The 17,136-nt window shown below is 36.8% G+C and overlaps 1 long non-coding RNA gene across 1 annotated transcript in view; it reads left to right on the forward strand.

The window, feature by feature from the left end:
- Positions 1–16,735, forward strand: part of LOC311443250 — a 59,783-nt gene extending 43,048 nt beyond the window's left edge. Inside the window, exon 3 of the long non-coding RNA XR_014697150.1 lies at positions 15,158–16,735. This is a non-coding gene — a long non-coding RNA (uncharacterized lncRNA). The remainder of the gene's footprint in view (positions 1–15,157) is intronic.
- Positions 16,736–17,136: the final 401 nt, after the last annotated feature.

A 17,136-nucleotide genomic window follows, 5' to 3' on the forward strand; every position in this document is an offset into this window, starting at 1 on the left:
ATAAGGACATTAACATTTGCCCCAGTTTTAGGTAAGAATACTGTGATCAGGCTGGAGTTAGTGGGATCAGATATTGGTCAATAATATGTCTTCAATATTTGTTTACAAGATTAAAATGATAAATGTATTTGTATTAGCTGCAGCTGAGCCAGATCGCTATGTATGAATTGAGTTGACATTTACTGATATTTTAGGATAGTTGGAGTATAATTTAATAATAACCAAATGCTAAAAATATCTAGCATTTTACTCTAATGTTGTTGAAAAAAAAATGGTACACATAACTGCCTAGAAGGTATATCACAGAAATTGTCTCATATGTTTTAGGCAGAGCTATTGGTTTCTTGTATGAACACTCAAATGTTACTGACAAGTGCTGCTTTCCTTCCAGAGTTACTTAATATGTCACTTCTTAACTGGTTGCACTAGATATGAATCACAAACATTGGTGCTCAGCTTCTGGAGCTCAGACCATCATCTGTTATATTATCCTTCCCGTTTGAGTGTATTTGGCAAAGAAAATGAGAACTGCAAGTAAGAAAGCAATCCGTTTTCTTTTTCCAGTACTCTGGCCTCTATTTCAGTTGTATCATTCTTATTCTGTCAGGTGAGATCATTATTACATGTCTTGTCCTGGACAGTTATTCTTATTTGGGGTGTGTAGGATTTGAAGCAATCAATCAGAGGTCAGATTTGGTCAGGGTGGGACCTCTTCCAAATTACTCCTGGAAAAGGTGGGACCAGTTCCTGAAGCAACATGCTGTGACTGGAAAAAATTATTTGGTGAAAAGCTGTAACATTTCACTGATCTTTTATTATGCAGCACTACATAAGAAAGCCTGAGAACAGACAGGCTGAAAAGTAAAAAGCGAACAAATGTCTTAATGGGAATCCATCAAAGTTAGCTCTTCATTTGGAATGTTAAGTTGAAGCAAGTCTGATTTACTTCTCAATAAATATAATGACTTTCTGATCATATGATTAGAGTTATGACTGAATTAGGGAGACTGTTTTAAATTATTCTTCACCAAGTGGGCCTAAGTCACTGTCTTCAGTCCATCATTGTGGAATTTTCACATCAAACCCAGCTCTGGATCGGCCTTTTCCTCCTGGAAATCCATCTTGGTCAATAGCTCAAACCTTAGTTGAAGTAAAAGTAAAGCTAACTAGCATCCTAAGTAAAGCAATTCATCTTGCTTTGTTTTTATTATTTGCAGGATGTAACATGCTGTATTCAAGCGGCAAACACTAGTACAGATAATAAGGGGATGGTACTTAAGAACAAGTGCAAAACTATAAATTATGGAGGATACCCTTACCTATATGACAGACAGTTGTAAAGGTTTGGTTTTTCTGAAACAGAAGAAATACTGAAATAATATCTTAAGTCAGTGCACTTTCATTACAGACTAGTTATTACTGGTAATTGTGTTGCATATACACTTTAGACATTGGACTCATGTCTCAGACATTCAGCATACCAAAAGCCTGGTTGCTTAGCAGTGAATGCTAAGTGACATATTAAGTTCAACCAAATGTCAGTCATTGCAATGATGTCATGTTGTCCAAAACCCATTAATTGCTTCGAAAATTCCCACAGTAACTGAAAATCTCAGATTATCTGCCTGATTTAATGGGAGCCCTGTAATTGAATGATGGCTCCCATGCTGTTGTTTTGTATCCTATGTACTTTACATACATATTTTGAAAGGGAAATGCAGGTGGCAAATACTGGTTTTAATTTATCTCTACTCATCTTAGAATCACTGCCAATTTTAATATTATCATTAAGAATAATTCTACTAATAACATTAAATGTGAAAGGCCATATTCCCCGCAGTATACCTTAGAAACTAATATCCTGTATGAGTGCTATGCAAAGGTTTTGGTGGAATTACATGGCTGAGAGATGGAGAGTCTGTGCCAAAAACTCACATTGCTGCTTTAGCAACATTCAGGATTCCACGGGTTGAGTTAATTATTGTAAATTCTTATACTGATTCAAATATCTTTTTTTTTTCTCTCTCTCTCTTTTTTTTTTTTTTTTCTTCCTTTGGTCAGGAATGTAGAAAGAAAGTCAGAAAGCTTTTAAGTATGTTTGTGCACTGAGTTACCAGGCTGTAGTTAAATTCCAGAATGGTGCTTGGGGCTTCGTGTGCTTGTAAACCAAGCATGGGAGGTGAGGTCTTCTTTCCTAATGACAAACACTTACATGTACAGGATATATGCTGGCTCACAGGTCCTTTTTGCTTTCTCTAAATCGCTCTCTAGGCCTGCTGGAAGAAATGGGGCAGAACCCTTGTCTGGTGATTTCAATGGCCAGTCTTCCCTTTTATATTGGTTCGCAAATCAGCAGCACTTTGTGTATTTTACATGATCTGACCTCAGTGGCTGTATTTTATGAGGTAGCACCTAAGTACAAGAAGAGAGCTCCAAATTCATAGTATGAGACCTGAGAAAATAGTTTCTAGTGAATAATATTGCTGACAAAGCCTGTCTTTTTACTGATGGAAACTTTGCACACTCTTTGCAATCTCCTTAATTTTTCTGAAGTAAGAGATTGTAGAGATTCTTCGTTCACTTTAATGGATAAATCTTGAATGATTTGCTACTGTGAACCAATGATAAATGTTCAGATTTGGGTTATGTTACTTAAAGTTTGTGGTTTTTTTCAATGTTGCTATGGTGTATTTGATTTGTAGGGAGCAAGTATAAGAAAGAAAGAGAGAAACAGAGAGAAAGAGAGAAAGAGAGAAAGAAAAAGAAAGACAGAGATAGAAAGAAAGATTATATTCTGTTCAGATTTTTTATGATTAATGATCAGGCCAATGTTTTGTTGGTAAGAAAAAAATATGAAATTGTCTGGTCTATCAATCAAATTTTAGAGAAGAAAGACATGTCTGAAGCTGCTGGAAAAGAAAGCATGATTCACTGGATTGTGAAATTAGACATATCTGCACTTTCTCTTTACCAAAGAGATGTATACTCATCAAAAAAGAATTCTTTGTTGCTTTGCAACTGTAGATACTGGCAGCAATAGATGACCTGATGCATCTTCAGTTATGTTTCTAATTTGCCCTCATTTCAGTCTGTTATTCTTCACACGTGTACAGGGCATGTTAAAACAGAAATCTCAGAAACTGGCTGATCTGTGTGCAGTCAACAGCCTTTGGAAGGCAATTTCTAGAAACTTTATTTTTTGTGGTACCCCAAAACAGAATGGTAGGAACAGATGGAGAAGCGATAGAGTATTGCTTTATTTATTCAGTCAACTTGCATCTTTCGCAAAAAGACAAACTCGACATTTGCCAGGCTGGCTTTATATATCTCAAAATACCAAAAGTGTGTATCGTGGAGAATATTAGATTCTATGCAATTAAAAATGCAACTTTCTTATTCTGTCATTCCTTTGAGGAAGAATGTGTGCCTTAAAAAAAAAAAACAACAAAACAACAACAACAACAAAAACACAAAAAACAAGAGAGAGAGAGAAGGATGTTTATTGGATTGGGTCAGTCCTACACAGCTTATATAGGGCTTAAACAAAGTCATGTATTAGACCTAATACACATCATAGCACCATTATTAGAAAGAAAAAATAAATCTAAACTCCAGAAATATGCACAATTAAAAAACACAGAATGACAGATTGGTTGTGGTTGGAAGGGACCTCTGTAGATCATCTGGAGCAACCCCCCTGCCAAGCAGGGTCACCTAGCACACAATGCACAGGAGGGCATCCAGGCAGGTTTTGAATATCTCCAGAGAAGGAGACTTCACAGACTCTCTGGGCAGCCTGTTCTGGTGCTCTGTCACCCTCACAGTAAAGAAGCGTTGTCACACAAATGTAACAACAAGCAGCACTTGGCTATTTGAAAACTCAGCTTACTGAACATTCGGTGCAGTTTCTGAGGCACAATAAAACCCAAATTCCATTTATCAAAGTTCAGCTAAGTCTTTTGGAATCAGTGGAGTGATTCTGGCTTTGTTATAGCTAAGAATTGGTCAGTGGGATGTATTTAGGACAAGAGGAATACCCCAAAATGCTGAATGTAGAAGTTAAGGCCACTGGGGCATATCATTATCCGTTTTACACTATAGAATGGGCTGCGTAAATTACCTTCCTAGACTGGGGAACGAAAAGGCCTGCAGTAACCTGGCTGTCCAAGGCATCTTCTGCTTTTAGCAAGCAGCTTTTTGCTAACACTGCCATTTAAACCAACTACAAACCAAAACTATTGTGACTTGCCCCTCCCCAAAGGGGTATTGCCTTTCCTGGTGCACCGATTTTGGAAACACAGTAGAAGAATGCAATACCCTTGAATTTGCAGTTCTCTGCCAGGAAAATCAGATTTCACTCCCGAATCTAAAAGTATCACTTATTGTTAATAGCAAACATGCATGCAGCACTGTGTATTTACACCACACTTTAAAAAATGGAATAAGACATTCTCCTTGTCCTGATTAATTTGCAGGCTAAATAAACCAAACCTGGAAAATTAAATGTATTTATTTTAGGATATATTGTTCTTCCATTACCATAGACAGCAATCAGTCTGCTATTCTTTATGTTTGCTTGTAGTTGTTTTGTTGTTGTTTTGTTGTTGTTTCTTAAAAATAGGCTGGATAATGCTATTATTCCTATAGGGAACAAAAGCACAGGAAAATATTTGATTAGCTAGAGTTCATACAAAAGCATATATAGCAGATGAGGGACCTAAGCCGAGATGTTCTGGCAAACACACTGCTGTGTTTGCCTTGTATCTTGGCTAATAGATAAGCGTATCACTTGATATCATGCAAAAGAAAGTGAAAGGGAAATAAATGACTTTTCCTTTCAATTATCTGGTTTTTGTTTGATTTTTTGTGTGTGTGTGTGTGTATGTTTTTCTTTGTTTGTTTGTTTTTGGAAATCTTGCAAGCAAAACCTACAAATTCTTTGCTCATTTTTAGAACGTCAGGAAACACCTGCCTTCAAAAGAAAATCCTGTAAACAGACTACTCTTAGCATGAATATATCTGATTGTCAGATTTCTCAGTCATAAACTGGGTAGAAGAATGTAGAGGAATAAGTAGAAAGATTGTGTTATCACTAATCACAAGAACTGGAGGAATCATTGCTTAAGGCAACTTTCAGAATATTTTAGATGCTTGTTGGTGTTTATTATTAAGCTCAGTGATTTTTTTTTCTCCACATCTTGGAAAATGCATTTCAGAGTTAATTTTCCTGAATACTGGCATGTTCTACACAACCACAGTAGGGTTCAAAGCTACAGAGCTTGTTACCTAGGAAAATAGGTATCAGGAACAGTGTGACCAGCAGGGCTAGGGAGGTGATCGTCCCCCTGTACTCAGCTCTGGTGAGGCCGCACCTCGAGTACTGTGTTCAGTTTTGGGCCCCTTGCTACAAGAAGGACATGGAGGTGCTTGAGCGGGTGCAGAGAAGGGCGACGAAGCTGGTGAGGGGCCTGGAGAACAAGTCCTACGAGGAGCGGCTGAGGGAGCTGGGCTTGTTCAGCCTGGAGAAGAGGAGGCTCAGGGGCGACCTTATCGCTCTCTATGGGTACCTCAAGGGAGGCTGTAGTGAGGTGGGGGTTGGCCTGTTCTCCCACGTGCCTGGTGACAGGACGAGGGGGAATGGGCTTAAGTTGAGCCAGGGGAGTTTTAGGTTAGATGTTAGGAAGAACTTCTTCACTGAAAGGGTTGTGAGGCATTGGAACAGGCTGCCCAGGGAAGTGGTGGAGTCACCATCCCTGGAAGTCTTCAAAAGACGTTTAGATGTAGAGCTTAGGGAAATGATTTAGTGGGGACTGTTAGCGTTAGGTGAGAGGTTGGACTCGATGATCTTGAGGTCTCTTCCAACCTAGAAAATTCTGTGATTCTGTGATTCTGTGAAAATAGTTACTGCTAGGGGCAGCAAAAAATAAAATACAATAAAATAAAAACTTGAATTATTGAGTGTGCATTCACTTCCCTAAACCTCTCATATGTTGACGTCAGTAGCCTAATGGAAGGGCAGTAACACATTGTTAGCAACTGGCTGCATCAAAGCATGATTTCTGAAGTCCAGTTCTGTGGAGTTGCAATCAAGAACACATGTAACATTCCCAACTAATTATCCAAGCAATGTTTTACTAACTTATCTCTATAAAGGAAAGCCAGGCTGTTGTAAACTTACACAGGGGAAAATAAGAAAGATGAGAATCTTTCTTGTAAAATCCCTTTAATAGACTGTTTTTGAAAGGGTCACTCTGGATGTTGATAGAAGAAAAATAGACTAATCTAATGTAGAGATTTTAAGACTAATGTTTTAACCTCAAACTTTTATTTAGCAGCCAGAACCATAGGACTGGATCATCCAGACGCAATCTAAGCAATTTCTTTTCTCCATTCTTCTGCTAGCTTTTTCTGCTAACAGCTGATAGATTCTGCCTTGCACCGTCCACTCTTTTCCTTACTATTGTTTTCACTTAGAAAATTAGCTCAATAATCAGAAATCAGATGTTTTATTACGGTGGAGTTGGCTATGCAGTCAACTAGGGAGATTTCTGTTCTCTGTATAGGCCAACACTTCTGGAGGCAGATTTTTAAAACTTCTGATTACAGCTGGCTATCATCCAGCTAGCTTTGAGTGTGGGCAAAGCAAGCATGTGTGTGCCTGCAAAATACCATGGAGACACCCTTTCATGATTTTCTAGCATTGCCCTAGTTACAGCACATTCTTGCAGATCAGCTGAGGTCAAAAAACTGTGCTGAGGTCTTGATAAAACATTTTTCAATGGCAATAAGAAATAACTCAAGTAACTGACCCCGTAGAAATAATGAACCCAAATCCTATTGAAGTTGAGAGATCACGTTTAACTTCACAGGGCTTTGGACAGACGCCTAAACAGTCTTCCACAGTTCTAATGCATAGCCAGATCTGACCACATGTGTACTGTATGTTCTAATATTCCCCACCATTCTCATTTCCCTCCAAATCAAAAAAGAGACCAAAACATCGTCTGATAATTTTTCTGTGTGGATGCTCCCAAGTCTCTAGAAAGCGCACCTCAAATATACCAGGCTGATTTTTTGTTGATAGGAAATTTGTTGAACTGTAGTTAACACTGAACTGTTTTCTTCCTGATGCGGATATCTTAAAGCCAAGATAAAACCAATTATACTTTTTCTCTTTCTATGGTTTATACTTAATCCTGAAATCATACAAAGGATTTCTTTTGTCTTCCAGTTGTGAAGGTCTGTCATGTCACTTATTGCCATAGGGCACTCACAGTCTATTTCTGCTTTCAGCCACTACTGTTTTGGTTGTGTTTTAGTTTATAATTGCTTTCAAATGTGCATTGTAAACATATATTATTTTTAAAAGTCATATTTTAAAAGGCTAAGTTAATTTAGAAGGAAGTTTCCCCCAAATTAACATACATTTTGGATGGCAAATAGTCATACTACATAGGCGAATACTGCACATAATTAAAATAAAATCAAAGCCAGTGAAATTTCCTAATCTAATAAATAACAAATATTCCAGTTTTCTTGAGCCAGAGTATTTGCAAAGACACTATCTGGTGATTAATTAATAGAAAAAATGTTGACAAATTGCACAGAATGAAGACAACAAAAAGTAGACAGATTTGGGAAAGAAGTATTACTGAATGAGCTTAAAAAAGATAGAACATCTCTTTGGTGAACTTCTAACATTATATTATCCACTACAATTTTAAAGTGATCAAATATTTCTGTCAAATCAGAAAGATCCAGGGGATAGTTAGTTGAATAAAAATAATGGTAAGAATATCAGTCATTTAATATTAGCAGTCTTGTTGCATTACATTGCATATTTAGCAAATAATCTTGCCTATGGTTTAATCCAGATAGGTTGGCCATATTTGCATTCCCAGTCATTATCATGACATTGAGTTTGTGCAATTACAGCTAAATGTAGGAAGAAAGGCAGCGACAACCCTGTTAATTTTGTATGAGTTTTGTGTAACTAATGCACCAGGCTTAGGGAAAAAAAAATGCTCTTGCTGAAGTCAAGTGTATAAATGCAGCCCATATTAAACATAAGAAAATCAACCCAGAGCCTCAACCTTGGGTTACAAATATAATAGAATCAAAGGGCACACCAGGACTGCAGTGTTGTCAGTTATTTCCGTGACTTCAGACTTGTTTTAATCTGTTATTTAACTCAGAAAGAAACAGGCATCAAGTCAGAAATCAGAGACAGCACATAACTTGTTCAAACAACCAGTTTTGCAGCATCTAGAAGAGAATGGTTGAAGTGAACTTTTAAATGCCTTTATGAGTTGTTTATCTCAAATAAACATTAAGCATAGCTCTGCTGACACTTACGCCTATGTACTGAGCATTGGATACTGTAGTACTTCCTGAAGATGTTTGCTTGAACTAGGTGCAAAAAGTATTGCAGCTAAAGTAAAATTTTAAGGAAAATCTCTAAACTTTACTTTTATCCAAAAAGTTTTCTTTGAAAGAATTTTGTTTCCTATAGATTTTTGAGGATATCTTCATGTCCACATTTTTAAAATGATGTATTTTGTATAAAATACAAAAAATAAAATAAAAAAAAATAAATCCTAATTTATGAGCATAGGGACCAGTCAAGCAAGAGCAATAGAAGGAAGGATGGAGTTCATCCATTATAGTTTTTCTACTAAGCAGTTTCAACCTGTTCTGTATTGGCTTTCACTAGTCACAGCTTGTTTGTATACATTACACTGTACAAACTTGTGTATAGGTATTTTTTTCACTTACACAAGAGTGTAGGTAATCTTTTAGTTAGCCTCATGCTACTTCAGTTTTGAAACATAAGCTTTAAAATATATTTTAACATAGGACTGAATGTGAGCCAATTTTATCTTGGAATTTACTGGAAAGGAGTATTATTTTTTAAATTGAGGTTTCCTGAAATGTGGTTTATTTTGCAAATTAAAAAGTGTAGAAAGCCACATTCTTGATCTTTTTAAGAATCAGATCTTATCAGAGTTGTGTTTTTCTGTTGTAAATTCCCACATGTATAGAGAAATACCTTGTTTATGACATTAAAATATTTCTACTAAACATGTTTTAAATATTTTTAATATAGACATTTACATCCTTGAACTTTCATTTTGTATTTCTAATAGATCTTGTCAGGCAGAAGAAATACATAAATATCATGTATTGTATGAGCTGTATTTGGCTTCTGAATGGTTCTGACTCAGCACAGACTGTATAAAGCCAGTGACTATTGAAAATGTTCTGTTTTGTTGACTGTGATGGTGGAATATGCCAAAATAAGCACAAACTTTACTGGCACAACTTAATAGTTTTCTGTTTGTATTTGTCACAAAAGTAACTGAATATTCTTCATTTCTGCATTAAAAATTACTTGGGTTGACCTGCTTCTGCAAGTAGGAAAATTTCCATGTTCCTCTTTTGACATTCAATTGTGGGGGTTTTAGTGTGTCTTTTCAATATGTGCAATCACATTTACAGTCAATCACATTACAGGAAAAAGGTGTCTCCCTAGATATTTAAATTGAAAAGGCTAAACTCTATGTGAATACGGGAAAAAATATGTTCTTAACAGATGGTGACTGATGTTCTCACCAACTTGTACCATCACACTGATTCTAGGCTGACATGCCTTGTTTTGTGTTTGTTCATTATTATTATTAGGAATGTACATTAAATACATGCACTGAAATAAAAATTATTACATAAAGTCAGATGTCGGTCAGTAGATTCATCTTCACTGGACTGATCTGCCTCTTGTACATGTGCACCTGTATGCATTATACATGTAGCAAGCTCTTAAGCTTGCTTAAGCTGTGAATATCCATCAGAAGGTAATTTCCATGTCACAGGAGACTCCACAAGCTCTAGAATGCGAAGCAAAGTAGCCGTCTGAAGGGAGCCTGTACACAGCTTGCAATCAGTCTGCAAGGCAACCAGATGAATGAAAGTTGTGAAATAGGGTGTTTTGGCTAAGGATAGCATAGAGACTGTTCTTTCAGAAGAGTCTAACATCCCTTTTCTGGAAATGGAATGGATGACCCCTCTTTTTATCTGGCTGTTTTCGCATTTGTAAGATGCAAAGCAAGAAGGACTAAAGGTCATCTCTTGGTCTGTGGTCACAAGGGGTATAGATGATGCACTAGTATTTGATTTGGTTGATGTTATTTAATTTTCTTCATACCACACATTTGGATCAATTGTTTTATCAATCATCCTGAAATAGCTATTTGCAAGATTATAACATCCATGGCCAGAGCAGTGAATAATGGCAGCTCTCACTTCCTGATTCCCTGCTTTCTTCAGGCTAAAAGTAACTTGGTCTCCATCTTGAACAGCCTTTGATATATCAGGGAAATGTGCTAAAAAACTTCTGTACATTTCCTTCTTTACCACTTAGCAGAAATGCAAAAAAAATTTCCCCACCAAGTTGTAACCAAGTGGGTAGGGTGACACTGTAGGGTAGTAATGGAGTCCACCTAGGATGAGCAGCAGCTTTGGCCTTCACCACATTTGCCCAAGGCTTTCTAAACCAAAAATGTTCAAACAGCTGATGGTCTTTTGCTGATTCATTTGCTGGAAATTCTCTGTGATCTTAGGGTAGACCATTATTAGCCTGTTACTATAACAATTTTATATGCTCAGACAGACTTCTGATACTTTCTCATTTCTCATATGAGTTGCCAGTAATGACATTGCATAATATTCCTATTAACTTGCTTTGTGCTTCTGAATCCCATGTCTTTCTACTGTCTGAGTTAGTGTTCTTTTCAGACAAAAACAGGAAAAAAAATGTTTAGAGACTGTCTGCAAAGGGCAAGCTGCAGATTTCACACCTATCACTGGAGACTTAAGGCAGTCATAGTTCTGTGGAGAGAAGGTTATTTAAGTAAACCAGTTAAAGACAATCCATTTAATGACTTGGTGACTGCATGGCACAAGTTCGCTTCAAGATGTTCATCCACGAACCAGTGCCAATTGAGATCCATATCATAGTTCTTTCCTACTGTAAGCTGAAGAGTTTCTGACAAAAATTCTAAGATGCGTTGCTTACAAAAGCAGAGACCTTAACTCAGAGATCTAGGAGGTCTGTTCCAGTTCTTTGTTTCTGCAGAAAACCAAATAGTTGAGTTCAGAAATTGGCTCTGTTTCTATTAAAGGAATGCTGAAGGCCTCTGTGAAGCTGCAATGTTCTCTGGGGAGGCTTGGTGACAAATGCAGACATTTGTGCCCCACTGAAGACATTGGGAAGTCATCTCAGATTATGTATGTGAGTGTCCTGGGAATGGCTTGTGCTGAAATCTGTGTAAAAGTAGCAGAGTGGAAAAAATCTGTTGGAAATAACCACTTAGCAATTATTTATAAAATGTGACTATTGCAGCTGCTGTTTTCAGTTTTTAGATACTACAGGTCACATGTTATTTGTGAAGAAGTTTCATGTCTTTCTGTCTCAAAAAAGAGTACTAAAAATGGAATTGTGGTATGCACTAGAGCAAAAGAGTGAGCCTAGTCTTAGGAAAGAAGGCTGTATAATACAGTGATGTACTTTATATCTGCACTCCTCTTCAGACAGTTACAGAAAATGTTATGGGAAATGACAGATATCTCAAGATCATGTAGAGTTCAGTATACTGCATATTTTGAGAAATTCAGCAAATTCAGTAAAAAGTATAGTGAAATTACAAGATCTGACTTGTCCATAGTAGTAAAAGTACTGTCCTAAAACTGCTTGCCTTCCACAGTTTGGGTTGACTACCTAGAGAAGAGTTCTTACCAGAAGTGCATCTCATGTTGTATGGGCTATGGATTAATGGGTATGGGGTATGGGACAGGGTGACTTAACACACAAGTTTGATGGAAGATAGCAAGACATTCATGAATTTGCAAAGCCCGTATCTACAGTATAGTTAGGGAAACATTCAAAATGGACGTAACACCTATTACTGTACAGTACAGCCACTTACATCTCTTAACTGGTCACCCAGTGCAGGATGGAGAGCAGCAGGATTAACACACTCTTAGAGTCTGTTAATTTGTCTTCCACATGCTCTTGCAGCAAGAACTTCTATTCTTTTCATAAAATTTTCTTTCAAGGCAAAATTCAAGTAGTTAGAAGAGGTTTTGCAATCCATTAGTGAGAAGAAGACTCTGAGAAGTTTAGAAATGAAATGGTTTGGAAGTTGACCCAGTGCTAAAATGTATGCATCAAATAGCATTTCAAAGCTATGATTGAAAACTTTGTCCTGGTGCTTGGATATTCTAAACTGTCTGAAATGATGCTACATTTCTTCATCTAGATATCTTAATCTCTGCCTTCTAGGATAGTCATTTGCTGTAACCAGCAGTTGCAGATTGCTTTGTTTTCTTATCCTAGTACTTGCAGAATTGATAGTTTGTTCTCCAAATCAATGAGGAATCGGTAGATTTGTGGACTTGCTTGTGCAATTATGCTAACATGGATAGTCAAAACAGTTCACCAGGGTGGGATCCTAATGTCATGAAATTCTAATTATCAAATTAAGAGTTAGAAACTCAGTCAAAACCTTTCACAGAAGGCTAAAGAAAAAGGCTAGATGAAAGAAAATGAGTGACACTCCCCTGGGATATTTCAGCACAGCATCTGGATTCTTGTGACTTGCAACCAGAAACAAAGAGACTACAGTAATGTTAGAAAATCCAAATATTGCAGCTGGATCTAAAGGATTAAATTGTAGTGTTTCATTCGTGAGAAGAGAAGTATAGACTGGAAAATTTATGGGAAGAGCCATGAAGGCTGGGAGCTAAAAAATGAGTAATAAAATGAACAATATCAGATCCTGTTAAAGCACTGATATCTGAAGATGCAATGCAAACTCACAACTGCTTCGTGAAAATTCACTGCTATTGTGAGGAGAAGCATTACTCTGATCGCCATCGAAACAGCCTGAGGATTTTTCAGCCCACAGTCTTGTCTTTGAAATGAAAGGGTGCTATAGTGGACTGACTTCATTGTTGACATGCTATTTAAGGAAAGAATGGGGAGAATATTTCCTGTAGATTTTGACAATTTGTGACAACATGTATGTTAACATGTATGTCAGCCTGTGTAATTGGAGAAGGTTAAAATCTGTATTTCAAGTAGTCTTCAAATTTCACAAAAGTCTGGTTTAAACCATTTTTATTTGATTTTCCATTAAATATAGTCATTAATAACTAAGACAGTTGCACATGCAAAATTTGTAAAATGTAATTGACTGGGAGTGTTTGCAAACTTTTTGGAGAACAGATGAGAAAACCTATGTGGGAAGATACTGCAAACTAGTTGTAAAAGAGAAATACTGACACCTATTGCAGCTGCTGGGTGCAGGTGTTTATACACATCAAATGTGTGCTCTCTCTTTCTTTTGTTTTTACACTGCAACGGGCTCAACCTCAAAGTGGAGAGAAAAAAAAAAAAAGAAAAAAATTAATTTCTAATCAAAAATAATACCTAAATGCTTCATTAAAGCATAAAGATGATGAATATGTCATATTTAGTAGGAGATGAGGAGAAAATGTTGTATTCAGATGGGAATTTTGAACATATCCTGTGTGTAACATGTGAGAAGGTATTTGCCCAATTGATCTTGAAGCTAGCAGATACATCTCTGTGACAGATATAGTCTGTGACAATAAGCTTTATTGTTCCTCACAGAGGTTCTCATTTGTTATTTTCCATTATTTTGTTGGAATAGTCCTCAATACTTGTAAGATAATAAAAACATTCCAGTTGAACCAGATGATGAAGATGATGGTGTTCTTAGGACAAATAGTGCAACATTATCCCAAAACACACTTTTGTATCTGAGAATGTGGCATCCTCTAGGATGACATGTCTAAATTTATGGCCTTTAAAGTAAAAACACTACTTATTTTTAAGTTGTTAAGGTGGTTATCATAGTTAAACATATTAGAAGGGACAACCACAAGGTATTATAGTGACTGAAGTACATCCTAAATTTGCAGTGTAAAATTTTAACATGTGGAAGTACTGCAGAATCTTAGCATCAAGAATAGCTCTTGTTCAGTGATACACCCAGTCTATTTTTCCTCTGTTTTGTTTACAAATTGCTGGGACCAGCTTGTAAAGAGCTCTGTTCTCTTACATGGTGTGTGATCTTTTTTTTTTTTCCCCTCTGTTTCCAACTCTCTGAGAGGTGGGATAATTGATATCTACCTTTCTTTCAAAAGCCCAGAAGTACTTGTGAGATTCAGGAATGATTATGGATCATTGCATTTGAAATAATTTGACAAATGAGTCTTTGTGAACAGTTAACAGCTCAGATTGCTTTGGTTTGGCACATACAGCAGATAGTATGTTTCTGTTCCTTGGTGAGCTTGACTCTTCCAAGCAAGACCAGCATGAATGCTCCTTTATTACTATCTCTCCCTACAATATTAACTCAGAAGTCAGTCTTTGTGCAAAAACAACTTTCAGTAGCTTTGTTTTAAAATGGTGGCAAACTTCTGATAATCACAGTGAAAAGTATACACCTTTTTGAACTATGCAGACTTTTTTGCCATATTCCCCAAGCACTGATCAGAGTTCATAGCAATATACAAATATACAATGAAGAAATAGACCCTAGTTATCTAACACGTATTCACTATGTACATCTTAAGATGCACATAGTGAATGCAAAACCCAAAGTTTTAAATAATAACTTTAAATAATGTACTGCCATGCAGCCTAAGTGCTTTTTATCCCTTAGAAATCATTTCCTTTAGCTTAAAACCATGGGAATTTGTCTTTTCTCACTTGCCAAAGCCACAGTACAGAACAGCCATCAGAAAGTAATTAACACTGTCTGTCTTTTCTGATTAAATTAAACAGATGTAAGGTATATGTCTAGGGTAGAGGTTGTTCTTGCTAAATGAACCTTATTAAAACAATAGAGTTGGTATCTTTCACCACATTTATTTGGTAATGAAAAATTTTTTCTTGTTCAAATTTATCTTAATGCTAGAGCAAACACAGTTACCTTCTTATGATCTTATCATCATTCTCTCATCCATTCAGAATTTTTAAATATCAAGAAAGAAGAATGATCATAAAACTGAAATTTAAACAGAGCAACAGTTCAGATCAGAGATCAATGAAACATCTGTGCTTCCTTTACAGACAGTGGAGTTCCTCTTGGCTGTCAGAGGGCACATAGACATGTGAAAGCGCTGCACACTTCTGAATGCTGTAACTGTTGAGAGAACCAGTGACTCTGAGGACAAAGAGAGCAGAAGGACCTACCCAATGACACACCAAAGAAGTGATGATAATGTAAAGTAAAATCTTGTCCTGCTGTATAGTGGGTTTTGTCTAGTATTGCCAAATAAGGCCCAGGAACACTTAAGTGGGGATTTGGCCTCAGTGTGCTAGTGTGTGTATATCTCTTTCTCTCTGTATATGTGTATATGTATTTGAGCTGTATTCCAAAATCTAAGTAGTGAATAATTTTTGAATGCATGGTGATACACAGGCAACAATCTATGCCATGTTTTAAACTGTCTATGGGGCCAAAGAGAATGCTTTAATGTGCACAGAGTCTCTGTTGTATCTCCAGTTCATCAACATGCCCATCAGTCTTGCCCAACTGCCTGTCCATATGTCAGTCACCAGCACTGTCATGCAAATAAAGCAGCTGAGCTGTCAGTAAGGGTTACTCAGTTCCACTCAAACAATTAAACACACTTTTTGTCATATACTGTGTTGGAAAGAATATAATCATGGAAACTAGAACTGTGTATAATTTGAGCAGATGGAAAACTGAACAGTAATAAAGACTGCAGTGTCTTTATTGTCATATGTTTTAGGTGCAATTTAGCATTTCATCACAGACATCCATTACGTTATTACAACATGGTAGTTGCAATGATCTATAGTTCGTTTTGAATTTTGACTGTTCCAAGTCAGCTTCTGCATGTTTTAAATGGTGTAAAGAATTTTCCAGAAATGTTTTGCTTCAAGGATATGGTTTTTGCTAAGTGACATGAGTTGGTAGTTAATTGCAAGGGGATTGGTAGAGGATCATAAGGCAAAGAAGGAAATAATGTAAATAAACCACTTCCACTTTTCCTGTTGGACACTGATAATGACCTTGCTGTTGCAATTTTGTGATGTGTCCTGTGCAGGAGTATGGATTCATGTTGTATAGGAGTAGAAAATAACTTATGTAGAAGGATTAGACTTTCCACAATATCCCAGCAGTGTTCCCCACCAGCAACAGCTATTTCCCAGTCTTAATGTCTTAATGATTCTCGGGTGTGCTGGGTGTGCTGGAGAAGGCTTGTGGCCAAAGTGCTGGCTGCACTCCAGCAGTTCCTGTCTCCAGCAGCTTTCTAACCACATTTCCTTGCCAACAAATTTCTTATGCCATTACATGAAGGAGGGAAGGGAAGGGTATGCTGCAGGCCATTAGAAGCAGGTGGGGCCCTAGAGTCTAACAGGAGTAATTAGGAGCATCCTACGGTTTCTTCTAAAAAGTTCTGGGAACCCCTTGGGGACCCCACCTGTTCTAAGGGAAAACAATGGTGGCTTACAGTAGTTTTGCCCCTTTATTTTCCACTTAGATGTGTCAGATGGAGTTCTTGTGTGTCTGAGTGTGTGGCTTTATTCTTAGGCATTTGTGAGACTTACAGAGTATTTTGGACACATCCCACTACACTGTTTATCTTTGCGTGAAAAAAAAAAAAAAAAAAAGCATGAAAACAGGTAGATAACCTGTTTATCTAAATTGTTCCCTGATGAATCTGGGAAGAAAGCTTAAAAGCTTTAATAAATGAATAGAAATAAATTGGAAATCAAAACCCTTTATGATTCAATAATCTTTCCTAGTTGAGTCATATTTATACAACCAAATCCATAGAAAATGGGCAGAAGAAGTCATCACAAGAAGTTACTTAGATTTTTGCAAAGTTTTATCAATTTTACATATTATGTTGATTTTCCTTAAGAAGTTGATAAACTCCAAATCTATTGTTAAGCATACATTTTTCTTCGTATCCCATGTTAGTATGATCCAGTCTGCTGTGGTAAATGGTAATCCTTGTTCAGAATCTCAGGAGACATATATTTAGAACTGAAGGAACAGAATTTCATTATCTGTA

The sequence above is a fragment of the Aythya ferina genome (assembly GCF_964211825.1).
Source record: "Aythya ferina genome assembly, chromosome: 12".
NCBI classification, from domain to species: Eukaryota; Metazoa; Chordata; class Aves; order Anseriformes; family Anatidae; genus Aythya; species Aythya ferina.